Below are 13131 nucleotides of genomic sequence, written 5' to 3' on the forward strand. Positions count from 1 at the left end.
TTCTTTGAAAACATGCTTTTTAATGTTTGTATCTTTGCATAGCTGTACACTGTCTTTAAAATAAAAAATTCCCTATCGTTGGGCATTTAGGCTTCTTCCTCCATCCCTCCCTAAATTTTTCTTGAAAGGACAGCCTAATGAATATTTGTGTACCTTTCTGATTATTCTTCAAGATAAATTTCCAGAAGCAGAAACACTAGACAGTATATGAACACATTCTTATAAGGAGACTGGTACAAATATTGCTCTCTCTCTTCCCATCAGCTGTGCTCAAGAGCGCTCATTTAAAAATACGCCCAACATGAGGTTTTAACTGTATTTATATTCAAAAGTCTCTGCTATTTTGAGATGCCCGGTGCCTCAGTGTTGCTTAATTGTACTTCTGTCATTACCAGTGAGTTTGGTGGGTTTTTTTTCTTGTTTTCATTTAATCACCAGCCACTGTTCTTAAGAGAATTGTTTAGCCTATTTTTCTTTAGGGTGCTCACTGTTTTCTTATCAACAGGGCTCTCTAATTGATGGAAAACCTGCGTTTTGCTAATGTACACAAAAAGAACTAATTTTCAGTTCTTTATAATACATTTTCTGGACACATCTCATGACATTTGGGACCTCAGTACCTCAACCAGGGATCAAACCAATGCCATCTGCTTTGGGAGGCAGAGTCTTAACCACTGGACCACCAGGGAAATCTCCCAAACGACTAATTTTTGCATGCTTATTTTATAATCCACCACCTCCCTGAACTGCCTTGTTAGATCCAGTATCTTTGATTCCCTCAGGATCTTACGTAGGCAGCCATCCCTGACAGATAACGGTGGGTCTGACTTTCCTTCCCTATGGGTTTATGTCTTGTTCTTTCCTCGTTGCATTGCACTAGTCACAGCTTCCAGAACCACCACAAGGTTATCAAGCATCATCGTCTTGCCTTTATTGCCACCAGCAATTCTTCATTACATAGGATGCTTTTATAGATCTGAGATGCTCTTTACAAATTTCAGCAAGTATGCTTCTGAGTTTTGTTTAGATGGAAATTGATGTACCACTTCCCTTTCCAACCTCTTTGAAGATTGGGGTATTTTTCTCCTCTGGCCTATTAATATGATAAATTTTTATTTCAAACATTACACTGTGTTTGCAGTAATTTCTGTGCCCAATGTTATTCTTCTAAAGTATCTCCAGATTTGATTTTCTTATGCTGTATGTAAATGTCTGCCTTAATTCAGAGCCAGACAGATCACTGTTTTATTATATTTGGAGAGAGGGGGCAGAAAATACTTAACCTAAATGAGGACATCTCTTTTTACAACGTGTCAGCTTTTAAATGAACATACAGTAAAATTGACTTTTTGGTGTATACCGTTGTATGAATTTCGACCTTTGTATAGATTCTTGTCACCAACACTACAAGCAGGACACACAAGAGCTCCATCGCTTCAAACACTCCTGGGCTTTCCACTTGAGTCACAGCCTCCCCCCACCCCTCACCCCTGGCAACCACTCATCTGTTCTCTATCCCTATAGCCTTGTCCTGTTCAGAATGTCATCTAAGTGGAATCACACACTATGGAAACTTTCTGACTTCTTTCACTCAGCAAAATGCCTCTGAGATTCATCTGAGTTGTGCCAACAGTTCATTTTTTTTTATTACTGAGTAGTGGTAAAGAACCCACCTGCCAGATGTAAGCAACGTGAGTTCGATCCCTGGGTCGGGAAGATCCCCTGGAAAAGGAAATGGCAACCTACTCTAGTATTCTTGCCTGGAGAAGACCACGGACAAAGAAGCCAGGCGGGCTACAGCCCATGGGGTCGCAAAGAGTTGGACATAACTTAGCGACTAAACAACAACAACAATATGCATTGTATGAATGTTCCTGTGTCTATTTATCCATCTGTTAGAGGACACTTGAGTTGTTACCAGCTTTTGACAATTATGAACAGACTTAGTATAAACATCCGTGTACAGATTTCTGTATGAACACAGATTTTTGCTTCTCTGGGGTAGTGGTTCTCAGCTACAAACTATTTTTGCTCCCTGGATGATACTCAGCGAGGTGGAGAGACATTGTGGGTTGTTACATGTGGGGGCAGGGGTGCTACAAGGCGTCCAGCAGCAGAGGCCAGGATGGTGCTAAACCAGCAAAGAACAGGAAGGACAGCATTCCCTGAACCAAGGAGGGAGCAGCCCCAAACTCAGTAGCGTTGCTATGGAGACACCGCTGTAGGTAAATACCCAGGATTGGGATCGCTGGCTTGGAGGGAAGTGCATGTTTCACTTTATAGGAAGCTGTCAATGATTCTCCAGAGCAGCTGTACCGTTTTGAAATCAGCAGTGTGTGAGAGTTCCAGTTGTTCCACAGCAGCACTGGGCATTGTATTTCAAGTGTTTTCAGTCAGTGTTTACTATTTTTAAAAAAATATTCATTTATTTATTTGCCTGTGTTGAGTCTTAGCTGTGGCGGGCGGGCTTCTCTAGTTGTGACTCTCAGGTTTAGCGGCCCTGCAGTACGTGGGGTCTTAGTTCCCAGAGCAGGGACTGAACCCACGTCACCTGCATTGCAAAGAAGACTTGTAACCACTGGACCACCAGGGAAGCCCTAGTGTTTATTACTAGTTCTAAGAGGTTTTTTTTTTTTTGGAGATTCTTTGAGATTTTCTATGTCCACATCATGAAGAAGGGTAGTTCGTTTGTTGCTAACTTCCCTGGAGACTTCCTCTTTAACTCAGAGATTACATAGAAACATGCCGCTTGATTTCCAAGCACTAGGAGTTATCCAGTTATCTTTATGTTGTTGATTTCTGTTTAATTCTATTATGGTGAGGTCACACTCTGTGTGATCTAAATTCTTTTAATTTATTAAAGTGCGGTGTGGTTTATCTTGGTGAATATTCCACGTGCACTTGAAAAAGTGTATTCTGCTACTGTTGAGTGCCTTATAAATGTTAATTCATTCCAGTTGGTTTGAGGGCATTCAATTCTTCTTATATCCTTACTGATTTTATGTTCCCTAGTTCTCCTAATTACTGAGAAGAGTGCTGATGTCTTTATAATTGTGGATTTTATTTTTAATGTGAAAATGGGTGGTGCTAGTGACAAAGAACTCGCCTGCCAATGCAGGAGACATAAGCAACATGGGTATGATCCCTGGGTTGGGAAGATCCCCTGGAGAAGGAAATGGCAACCCAACATTTCTGATTTGAGGTTTTTACATTGTTTAAATTTATTTTTTTGTTTTGCTGCATTGTAGTGAGAGAGTAGGACCTATACAATTTTAATAAATATTTATTGAGCTTTTTCTTAAGGCTTAATATATGGCCACTTTTTGATGGTGTTTATGGACATGGGGAAATAAAACATTGCCTCTTTTTTGAGCACTGTGTTCAACAGAAATATAATCTGGGTCTCATATACAATTTAAGGTTTTCTAGTAATCATATTTAAAAAGGTAAAAAGAATTTCTAATACATTTTATTTAATCTAATATATCCAGGATATTAAGTCAACATGTAATACAAAAACTATTGATGAGACAGTTTGCTTTCTTTTTCTGTGTCTCAAGTCTGCAAGACTTGGTATGTGTTTTATACACTCAGCCCGTTTCAATGAGGGTTGGTCACATGTCAAGTGTTGAAGAGCCATGTGTCACCGGGGGCTAACCAAGTGGGCAGTGCAGCTTTAGAGAGCACAGAGTCCAGTGAAAACACCTAAAGTCGCCTTACTCCTTCGGGCAGGCTCCTTGCACCCCTGCTGTGCCCCATTCTTACAGAAGCAGTAGGGTGGGCATGACAGCTTCTGAGCAGGTCTCTGCCTGACTGCTCCACCCAAGCTTCCATTTCAAGACATTGTCACAGTTACCTATCCCTGTAAACTGTACCTCTTGGGAATGGACTTCCTAATCATACAACACAACATCCAGAAGAGTAGGTTTAAATGAAGAAAAAGACTGATGGATTTTCTATAAAAATGAAAAAAGATTTTTCAGTAGAGAAAGATACAACTGAAGAAGGCTTGAGCATTGTCAGCCGGCTCCTTATCTGTGCTCACTCATTTGATCTCCACAACCCTGTGCATGAGCTCAGTTTTACAGACAAGGAAGCAGAGGCACAGAGAAGCTAAGTAATTTGTCCAACTTCTGGGTCGGGAAGATCCCTTGGAGAAGGGGTAGGCTATCCACTCCAGTATTCATGGGCTTCCCTGGTAGCTCAGACGGTAAAGAATCCACCTGCAATGTAGGAGACCTGGGTTTGATCCCTGGGTCGGGAAGATCCCCTGGAGGAGGGCATGGCAACCCACTCCAGTATTCTTGCCTAGAGGATCCCATGGACAGAGGAGCCTGGCGGGCTACAGTCCGTGGGGTCACAAAGAGTCGGATACAGCTGAAGCGACTTAGCTCGCACCCATGCACGAACCACAAGGGCATCTGCCGTCTGCCTCTGCGGAGACTGAACCCCGTGCTGCTGCGGCTGTTGACCTTCAACACCCCCTGAGGGAGTTTGGGGTGGAGAGTGAGGCACTCTGTGCTCCAGGGAATGTGGTGGAACGAGTCTTTAGATAGTTAGATATTTTCAGGAACTCCTTTCATGACCCCAATCCTTGCAACTCCTCCTATCTAGAAAAGCACTAAATCCCTTCATGATGACATCAGCTCCTCCCGACTAGCAGAAAGCCTTTGTAAAAGGAATGCTTGATTGTACTGAACTCCTCCTTCACCAGGATCTTATATATTGACCTTGCCCCACTGCCTCTTTGGAGTAGGCTCTCAGAGCTATCTGAGGTGCTGTCCCTAAGGCTGCAATCCTCATTTTGCCCCAAATAAAATGACTTGCAACTCTCACATTGTGCATCTTTTTAGTCAGCTGGGAGTATCCAGAAATCCCATGGACAGAGGAGCCTGGCAGGCTACAGTCCATGGGGTCACAAAGAGTCAGACACAACTTAACTAAACCACCACACCACCACCTCCATCACTTAAAACGCACTTCACTTTCGATCCACAATTCCATTTCCGGGTATCTATCATACAGCTGAGGCTACCCAGGTGGTACTAGTGGTAGAGACTCCACCTGTCAATGCAGGAGACTTAATAGACCTGAGTTTGATCCTTGGATCAGGAAGATCCCCTGGAGGAGGAAATGGCAACCCACTCCAATATTCTTGCCTGGAAAAATTCCATGGACAGAGGCGGCGAGCTACAGTCCAAGGGGTTGCAGAGAGTCGGACACGACTGAGTGAGCACTGAGTGACTGATGGATTGGACAGCTGTGGTCTGCTGGGAGCATGAAGATGCAGGCCCACAGAAGTTCTCCTAGCCAAGCCCTGAGTGACCCATGCTCCTGCAAGGGTCCATTGCGGGCCGGGCACAGGCTGTCCCCCACCGTCCCCCCGCCACCTGAAGCGTCTCTCCCCATCTGTGAGCCCCGTGCTTGTCCTTACACTTATTCAAGCCAGTTGTACTTGTTCTGCAATTATGTCCTTAAGTGAAAAAAAACGAAAGAATTTTCAGTGCAAAGGGAGTTGTTTTTATGAAAGTAACCTGGAAGCTCTCAGAGATCAGTGAAAGTCAAGTTGCTAAAAACTAAAACCAGAATCAAACTGCTCTTGAATAAAACAAGTGTAAAATACGGGGACAGCATCATAAGGATCGATAAGGATTTTGCACTTAAGAGTCTTCACAAGTGTCTAAAGTCCAAAATCACACAGCATGTAATGACTGTAATTTATCAGGAGAAAGTGAAAACAGTTGGTCCTTCAGCCAGGAGCCAAGAAAAGGCTTGCACACAAGTACATTTTTTTAAACAATGAAAATGTATTAATGAGTAGCTTATTTAATTTTAAAACAAAAATAAAGTGATAATCTTTAACTGTGCAAAATGACATCACTGTTCTCTTTGGTAACTTTTCTTGCTCTGAATTCTAATCTGTGTGATAATATTGTGGGTTTCGTTTTCTCATCAGTTGGATAATTTCTGGCTTTCAATGGAGGATTTAAGCAATTTACACTTATGGTTATAGCACATATGTTTGCTATGAACTCTGCCACCTTATTTTATACTTTTTTTTTATGCTGACCTTTCACTGTTTGCTTTCCTTTTCTTATAAGAACCATGCTTTCTCTGCTTTTTGCTTGTTGTTGTAAGGGACTTATACCATGTTTTAAGTCCCACTGGGGTTTATCTCTAAGCTTTCCAAAGTAATTTAAATTTATTTATTTAATTATCAAGGTAAAAAAAACAACAACAAGAATTCTCTCAAAAAACTAGACACTTTTTCTTATTTTGAGGACTAGGAAAAAGGCCCATGATGGTAATATTGTGTGAAAAACAGCCAAATGCAAAATTGCACTGTATAATTCCTTTTATATGAAAGTCAAACTTAGGGACGGTGCAAGGGAAACAAAAGCAAAAACAAACTCACGGGACTACATCAAACTAAAAACCTTTTGCCCAGAGAAGGAACCTATCAACAAATGAAAAGGCCAGCTACTGAATGGGAGAAGATATTTACACACGATATATCTGATAAGGGATTAATCCAAAGTATTCAAGGAACTTATACAACTGACCATTAACTTGATTAAAGAATGAGAAGAGGATCTGAATAGATGTTTTTCCAGAGAAGACACACGGATGACCAAAGACACATGAAAAGATGCTCCACATCACTGATCATTAGGGACATGCAAATCAAAACCACAGGGAGTTGTCACATCACACTGGTTAAAATAGCTATTATCAAAAAGACAACAAATAACAAGGGTTGGAGAGGATGTGGAGGAAAGGGAACATTCATGCACTCTTAGTGGGACTGTAAACTGATTCAGTCACTATAGAAAACAGTATAGAGATCACTCAAAAAATTAATAATAGAACTACCATATGATCCAGCAATTCTACTCCTGGGTATTGATCTGAAGAGAACAAAAACACTAATTCTAAAGATGTCTCCACCTCTGTGTTCACTGTAGTATTATTTATAGCAGCCAAGATACAGAAGCAACTGAAGTGTTCATCAACAGATGAACAGATAAAGAGATATGTTATACACACACACACACACGCTATGGAATAATTGCCATAAAAAAGAATGAAATCTTGCCATTTGAGACAACATGGATAGAACTAGAGAGTATCATGCTAAGTGAAATGAGTCAGACAAAGACAAATACTGTAAGTGTATAAGATTCACTTACATGTGGAATCTAAAAAACAAAACAAATGAACAAATACAACCAAATAGAAACATGCAGAAAACAGAGTGGGTAAGGGTAGGGGAAGGAAAGAAATAGGTAAGGGAGATTAAAAGGTACAAATTTCCAGCTGAAAAATAAGTGAGTCAGGGGTGTGAACATCATGGGTATGAAACGTACAGTGTGGGGGATATAGTGAACAGTGAAAGAAAGTGAAGTTGCTCAGTCCTGTTCCACTCTTTGTGACCCCAGGGACTGTGCGGCTCCTCCATCCATGGGATTCTTCAGGCAAGAATACTGGAGTGGGTTGCCATTTCCTTCTCCAGGGGATCTTCCCTACCCAAGGATCAGACTCGGGTCTCCCGCATTGCAGGCAAACTCTTTACTGTCGGAGCCACCAGGAAATCAGAATATAGTGAATACCTACGCAACACTTCTGTATGGTGGCATGCTGTAACTAGACTAAGTCAAAACATCTTAGGTGACCATTTTGAAATGTATAGAAGAACCAAATCACTACGTTGTATAATGGGAACTAATACAGTGTTACAGATTAATAACATATCAAAAACAAAAAACTTATAGAAAAAGAGATCAGACTATGGTTAACAAGGCGGGAGTGGGGTGTGGTGAAGTACGGGGATGGGGAAAGGAAACTGACTGAGGCAATCAAAAGGTACACACTTCCAGTAATAAGATGTAATGTATAATATGATAAATATAATTAACACTACTGTTAGTTACATGTTATATATGAAAGTTAAGAGAGTAAATCCTGAGTTCTCAGCGTAAACAAACATTTTTTTCTTTATTTCTTTTTTTTTCCTTTATTTCTTTAATGTTGTATCTAATGAGATGACAGGGGATCACTAAACTTACTGTCTACCCTCTGACGGATGAGAAGGGGCTTGTGCAAGTTTCCTGGCGGGAGGGACTGGCTGTGGGGAAACACTGGGTCTTGCTCTGGTGCAGGGCCATGCTCAGCAAATCTTTAATCAAATATTCTGCTGATGGTGGGGTTCATGCTCCCTCCCTGTTATTTGTTTGGCCTGAGGCGGCCCAGTCTTGGAGTCTACAGGCTCTACGGTAGAAAAGGCTGAGCCAAAGCAGAAACAGCTCCCAGCTGCAGATGTGTCTGGTGGCGAAAGTCAAGTCTGACGTTGTAAAGAACAATACTGCATAGGAACCTGGAATGTTAGATCCATAAATCAAAGTAAGTTGGATGTGGTAAAGCAGGGGATGGCAAGAGTGAACATGGACATCTTAGGAACGCCGTGAGCTAAAATGGATGGGAATGGGCGAATTTAATTCAGATGACCATTATATCTACTAGTGTGGACAAGAATCCCTTAGAAGAAATGGAGTAGCCCTCATAGTCAACAAAGGAGTCCAAAATGCAGCACTTGGGTGCAATCTCAAAAACTACAGAATGATCTTGTTTCTAAGGCAAACCATTCAATATCACAGTAATCCAAGTCTATGCCCCTAGGACTGATGCCAAAGAACCTGAAGCTGAACGATGCTATGAAGACCTATAAGACCTTCTAGAATGAACAACAAAAAAAGATGTCCTTTTCATCATAGGGGATTGGAACGCAAAATTAAGAAGTCAAGAGATACCTGGAGTAACAGGCAAGTTTGGCCTTGAAGTACAAAATGAAGCAGGGCCAAGGCTAATAGAGTTCTGCCAAGAGAACGCACTGGTCATAGCAAACACCCTCTTCCAACAACACAAGAGAAGACTCTACACATGGACATCACCAGATGGTCCATACTGAAATCAGATGGATTATGTTCTTTCCAGCCAGAGATGGAGAAGCTCTATACAGTCAGCAAAAACAAGACTGGGAGCTGACTGTGGCCCAGATCCTGAACTCCTTATTGACAAATTCAGACTTAAATTGGAGAAAGTAGGGAAAACCACTAGATGATTCAAGTATGACCTAAATCAAATCCCTTATGATTATACAGTGGAAGTGACAAATAGATTCAAGGGATTAGATCTGATAGACGAGTGCCTGAAGAACTATGGACAGAGGTTTGTAACACCATACAGGAGGCAGTGACTAAAACAATCCCAAAGGGAAAAAAATGCAAGAAGGCAAAGTGGCTGTCTGAGGAGGCCTTACAGATAGCTGAGAAATGAAGTGAAAGGCAAAGGAGAAAAGGGAAAGATACACCCAACTGAATGCAGAGTTCTGGAAAATAGCAAGGAGAGATAAGAAAGCCTTCCTCAGCGATCAATGCAAAGAAATAGAGGAAAACAACAGAATGGGAAAGACTAGAGATCTCTTCAAGAAAATCAGAGATACCAAGGGAACATTTCATGCAAAGATGGGCTCAATAAAGGGCAGAAATGGCAAGGACCTAACAGAAGCAGAAAAGATTAAGAAGTGACAAGAATACACAGAAGAACTGTACAGAAAAGGTCTTAATGACCTTGTTAACCATGATGGTGTGGTCACTCACCTAGAGCCAGACATCCTGGAGTGTGAAGTTAAGTGGGCCTTAGGAAGTATTACTTACAAACAAAGTTAGTGGAGGTGATGGAATTCCAGCTGAGGTATTTCAAATCCTAAAAGATGATGCTATTAAAGTGCTGCATTCAACATGCCAGCAAATTTGCAAAACTTACCAAAATTTGGCCACAGGACTGGAAAAGGTCAGTTTTCATTCCAGTCCCAAAGAAAGGCAATGCCAAAGAATGTTCAAACTGCTGTACAATTGCACTCATCTCACATGATAGCAAAGTAATGCTCAAAATTCTTCAAGCTAGGCTCCGACAGTACAAGAACTAAGAACTTCCAGTTGTACTCGCTGAATTTAGAAAAGACAGAGGAATCAGAGATCAAATTGCCAACATTTGCTGGATCATACAAAAATCAAGAGAATTCCAGAAAAACTGCTTCACTGACTACCCTAAAGCCTTTGATTGTGTGGATCGCAACAAACTAAGGAAAATTCTTAAAGAGATGGGACTAACAGACCATCTCACCTGTCTCCTGAGAAACCTGTATGCAGGTCAAGAAGCAACAGTTAGAATCCGACATGGAACAACAGACTAGTTCACAATCAGGAAAGGAGTATGTCCAGGCTATATATTGTCACCATGCTTATTTAGCTTATATGTAGAGCACATCATGTGAAATGCCGAGCTGAATGAATCACAAGCTAGAATCAAGATTGCCAGGAGAAATAACAACCTCAGATATACAGAAGACACCACCATTATGGCAGAAAGCAAAGAGGAACTAAAGAGCTTCTTGATGAAGGTGAAAGAGGAGAGTGAAAAAGTTGGCTTAAAACTCAACATTCAAAAAACGAAGATCATGGCATCCATTCATATCACTTCATGGCATATAGATGGGGAAAAAGTGGAAACAGTGGCAGATTTTATTTTCTTGGGCTCCAAAATCACTGTGGACAGTGACTGCAGCCATGGAATTGAAACATGCTTGCTCCTTGCAAGAAAAGGTAAAACAAACCTAGACAGCATGTTAAAAAGCAAAGCTATCACTTTGCTATCCAAAGTCCATACAGAGTCAAAGCTATGGTTTTCCAGTACTCATGTATGGATGTGAGAGTTGGAACATAAAGAAGGCTGAATGCTGAAGAAATGATGCTTTTGAATTGGGCTGGATAAGACTCTTGAGAGTCCCTTGGACAGCAAGGAAGTCAAACCAGTCAATCCTAAACGGAATTTTCCAACCCTGCATATACACTGGAAGGACTGATGCTGAAGCTCCAATACTTTGGCCACCTGATGCGAAGAGCTGACTAATTGGAATAGACCCTGATGCTGGGAAAGGTTGAAGGCAAAAGGAGAAGGGCGTGGCAGAGGATGAGATGGTTTGATAGCGTCACAGACTCAATGGACATGAATATGAGTAAACTATGGGAGATGGTGAAGGACAAGGAAGCCTGGCATGCTGTAGTCCACGGGGTCACGAAGAGTCAGAGACAGCTTATCGATGAAAACAACTACTGTGGTCATTATTTCATGACGCATGGAAGGCAAATCACAGATCTTAAACTTATACAGTGAAGTGTGTCGATTATATCTCAAATAAAACTGGAAGGAAAAAAAGGTGAGTGATGGTGGCTCTATCTGCAGGTGGTGGAGCCCCTGGGTCTCTCAGGTAGGAGGGATGGCCACCTGCAGTGGGGCTTCTCCCTGGGTTCTAGACCTTCCACGTGGTTGCTTTGGGTGGCAAAGCCTGCTGGGATTTCCTCAGTCTAGCTCCACCTGCCTCGTGGAGATCTCCTGACCACACATCTTTGCTTCAGGTGGGGCATGTGGTTCTTTATGTCCTCTCACCAGTATCCTGTGAGAAGCTGGGAGGAGCCCCGTAGGATGACTCGACACTTCTGACATCAGTTTCATTTAAAAAAAAAAAAAAAATTCCTGTGGCATTGCTTGCAAATCATCGCTCATGAGTCACAAGTGGTGTCAGACTCTAAAACCACCTCTTCTGAGTCTGCTGGGCAGGACGCAGTGGACCCTGGGTGGCCCTTCAAAAATCGAGTGTCATCAAGGCTTCTCAAGGAGCAAAGGCATCATACCACCCAAGCCTGTGTTTGATGAACCCGGTCGGGAACTAGTCTCAGCCTTGGTCAGTACGTGTGTGCACAGTTTGCAGTCTTGCCTTTTAAATAAATGAGAAGAACGAACGTTTCTACAGAATCTCGCACAGGCGGGCCAAGAGCTAAAGAAAGTCAGGACTGCAACTAGGAACAAGCTCAAGGGTGGACTTGAAGGAGCATGTGAGTGGGGGGACTGGGGAAACGGGGCGTGAGAGGTTAGAGATGACAGAATTGGATTGAACAGGGACCCCTGGCAGCCCAGTGGTTAAGACTTCGCCTTCCAATGCAAGGGGTGCGGGTTCGATCCCTGGTCGAGCAGCTAAGATCTCACAGGCCTCATGGCCAAAAACCCAAAACATTAAATGGAAGCAGCATTGTAAGAAATTCATTAAAGACTTTAAAAATAGCCCACATTAAAAAAAATCTTAAAAGAACTGATTTGACTCTGTATATAAAGCTACATATATATATATATATGACTATATATATATATATATACACCAACACCTACATTTCTTAGCTTCTCACTTCTATTACTGTTCATTTTTTATAGGTTATTTCTCCCTGTTAGCCACAAACTATTAAGCGACTCTGTGACCCTGCCTAGCCTACCTGATAGGCAGGGTCTGCCTGGACCATCGGATGAAGGCGCAAGAAGAGACCAAGTCCTAGATTTCCACACCATTTCAGGAAGGGTGGACATACTGAGGGCTTTCTTTCCGAGCCCCACTCACCCAGGGTTCAGGTGAAAATTAGAAATAAAGATGTGCAAGTGAAAAGTAAAGCACAGAGGAACAGAGCCAGTTCACGGTCACAACGAATTCAGCATCACCAACTGTATCGGTGCTCACACGTGCCACGGAGAGTCTCCACAATAACAAGCAAGAGTTTAGAGAATGCAGTCTTACTATCTACAGAAACAACAATGTGGAGAACACGCAACACCAGGGTTGAGCTACCTCAGGAGGTACAAGGTAGTTTTTGTTGCCTGTGCTTCCCTGGTGGTGCCAGGGGTAAAGAGCCCACCTGCCAATGCAGGAGACTTAGGAGACGTGGGTTTGATCCCTGGGTTGGGAAGATCCCCTGGAGGAGGAAATGGCAACCCACTCCAGTATTCTTGCCTGGAGAATCCCATGGACAGAGGAGCCCGCTGGGCTCCCGTCCTGGGGTCGCAGAGTTGGACACGATGGAAGTGACGTGGCATGCACCCACGCACGTAAAATAATGTGAATTTTCCTGCATGTTGGGGGTAGAGGTACCCTGCCAGTAGCTCCTCTGGTGAACCAGCCTCACCCCAGGGAGGAAGCCTCACCCAAGCTGTTAAAACACCCATTCATTCTGACCAGAAGCTCTCACCCCG

The 13131-nt window shown here is 42.5% G+C and overlaps 1 protein-coding gene across 2 annotated transcripts in view; it reads right to left on the bottom strand.

The window, feature by feature from the left end:
* NGEF (neuronal guanine nucleotide exchange factor) overlaps positions 1-13131 on the bottom strand; it is a 116786-nt gene that overhangs the window by 25415 nt on the left and 78240 nt on the right. The window lies entirely within an intron of this gene.

The sequence above is a fragment of the Dama dama genome, chromosome 20 (assembly GCF_033118175.1).
Source record: "Dama dama isolate Ldn47 chromosome 20, ASM3311817v1, whole genome shotgun sequence".
NCBI lineage: Eukaryota > Metazoa > Chordata > Mammalia > Artiodactyla > Cervidae > Dama > Dama dama.